We start from the raw sequence: 3,005 nt of genomic DNA on the forward strand, positions 1-3,005 counted from the left end.
GAATGTGTATAACATATATTTATGTGTGAACGCGTGCGTTTGTTTATTTACGTTTCATTTTATTTTATTTTATTTTTTTATTCCTTTATTTATTTATTGAAGGGGATATTCTAGCGTTTTCTGTTTGCTGTGTTTTCTTGTGAAAATAAACTAAAGAAACCATTAATATTATTCACATCTTGAAACACTCGATTGTTGATGTAACTTTTCGCCTGGACATCATCGACAAACAACACTGACGCTAATGTAAATACTGTTTGTGTCGCGGGTGTTACTTGCAACCATCATAAAATCCGTCGTCATCATCCCTATCACCATTATCATCATCATCGTCCTCTTCGTGTCATCGTCGTCATCTTCACCAGCCTCATCATCATCATCATCATGAAGACTACCATCACCAATAATACCTTCTTGTTTTTCCTTCTAGTGCTTTTTTTATTATATTCTTTTTTTTGCCCGCCAACCATCCTGTTGAACGTAACCAATGTCTTGAAATTCTGTTTTAAAACAAGGCATTATTTTGCTTCGGTCGATGGTTTTTTTCTCTACTGTTTCCACATTATCTGTGATATATTCTAATCATGGTTTCAAATTTTGCCATAAGGGCGTAGAAGTGGCTGTGTTGTAAGTAGCTTGCTTACGAAACACATGGTTCCGGGTTCAGTCCCCTTGCGTGGCACCTTGGTTAAGTGTCTTCTACTATAGTGTGTGTGAGGCTCTTCCCAGACACTACAAAATATGCTTCAACACACGAACTCACATAAAGAATCTTGCAACGAAACGTTTATACAACTTGAATAAAACCTGACGTCGAACAAAAATCGGATCCCTTTCAGTAGTTTGTGGAAGAAATATTTTTAAAATGCCACGTCTCGCGTGTACAAAATTAGTCTAACAATAGATATGTTTTGGAGGAAGGAACATCGTAACTATAAATGTTATGTTAATGCAATGCATTTAAAATTTTGACTATGTTATTGAACGATACAATATCACTAATCCAATTAGACCTCACATTTCTAACACTTTGACGCCTGACTTCTTAATATTGGTGCTGAAGAAATTAGTTCTATATCCAGTAATTATGGCTGTAAATAAGGCGGAGAAGTTTAGAATTTTAAAAGGACTACAGTGCACTATCAAGATCTATGATCTCCTGTGAATATTAGCTATCACAAAGGCGGCGAACCGGTGGAACCGGCGGGCAAAACGCTTTGCGCAATTTCGTATGTCCTTACGTTCTGAGTTCAAATACCGGCAAGGTCAACTTTGCCTTTCGTCCTTTCGGGGTGGGGGGGTCGATAAAATAAGTAACAGATGAGTATTGGGGACGATGTCATCAGCTTAACCCATCCCCTGGAATTGCTGGACCTGTGCCAAAATTTGAAACGAATAATTGTAAATGTAAACATAAGACTGTGTGTAGTAATTACACTTGTAGCATAAGATTTCGCGAATCTGTAAGATTATGTTAACATCCGCTAAACAAATGAGCCACAAAATTCGATCCTTTTATTTTGTAGTTTTTTCAATCACTCGAGTGTGGTAAAAGCGGAGTATTGCTTTGAAATGTTTAGTCAAGCAAATCGAAACCCGTGCCTCTTTTTAATTTCGGCACTTCTATATTTACTATGTCCGAAACGCTAACTTACGGGGACAAAAACAAACTTATATCGGTTTTCAAGTGATGGTGGGGAAGGCGCAAGCACAAAGATACACACACATATATAAATATGTGTGTTTGTGTGTGTGTGTCTGTGTGCGTGCATGTACGTATTTAGAGAAGATGGAGGTAGAAACAGCACAGAAGTAAGACATTTCAATTTAAGAAGGAATTTAATGCAATGATTAAAAATTTATATAAAGAACATATTGCCAGTTTCGATGATGAATTTCATCGTATCAAATATCGGTCAAAGTTTATAAAATTTGAAGTAAAAACAGTTTATCTTCTGTATGGAGGACAAAATCAAGTCTGGAGTTTTTTCGTTAGTCTTCTTTAAATATAATTTCGTATAGAATTCAAGGTGTTAGACAGAAAGAGAGGAGGTGTAGTTGACCACTGTCTAAAAGAAATCTATGGGGGTTCCTGCCAAGAGAGTGGCTTAAAAGCATTTATTGAATGGGTTTTATATCCACCTTTGTGTTCATGTGTGGGTGTGTTCATGTGTGTGTGTATTGTGTTGCATGTCTTTCTAAAATGTTTGGAATGTGACCAGCTGTGTATTGATGGGTGTGTATGTTGTGATGAAGGTAGTGTTGAAGGAAGATTGAGGATTTTTCTTTGGGTTAGATGTTTTCTTCTGAGTGTCTCCACCTGTGACTATGTGTGTGGCCACCAGCTGTGTGTTTGTGTGTATTGGGTGTGTGTGTGTGTGTGTGTGAATGTATGCGTAGGTGTGTCTGTGTGTGAGTATGCTTTTTGCGATGTTTTCTTTTGTGTGTATGTGTGTGCGCAGAGGTGTGTGTATGTGTGTACACAGGTGTGTGTGTTTCTGATGTTTTCTCTTGTATGTGTGCATGTGAGTGTATGAGTGTGCGTGTTTCTGTGCGAGGACAGACGTGTGTGTCTGTAATTTTGCGATGTTTCTTTTTGTGTGTGTGTTTGCAGAGGTGTGTGTGTTTTTGTGCTGTTTTTTTGTGTGTATGTGTGTGAGTGTGTGTGTTTGTGCGTGTTTGTGTGTGTGTGCATATGTGTCTGTGAGAAAGACTCTCCGATTTTTTTCTTTTTTGTGCATCTGTGTATGTTTGCGTGTGTGTTTGTTTGTGTATACGTACAGACATATTCGTTTCCTTGTCTCAGTAATTTGATTGCGACCATGCTGGAGCATCGCCTTTAGTCGAACAAATGGACTGCAGGACTTATTCTTTGTAAACCTTGTACTTATTATGTCGGTCTTGTTTTCGCCGAACCGCTAGTTTAAGGGGTGAATACACACCAATATCGCTTGTCAAGCGATGGTGGGAGACAAACACACACACACACACACACGCATATATAT

Source organism: Octopus bimaculoides, chromosome 8, assembly GCF_001194135.2.
Source record: "Octopus bimaculoides isolate UCB-OBI-ISO-001 chromosome 8, ASM119413v2, whole genome shotgun sequence".
NCBI lineage: Eukaryota > Metazoa > Mollusca > Cephalopoda > Octopoda > Octopodidae > Octopus > Octopus bimaculoides.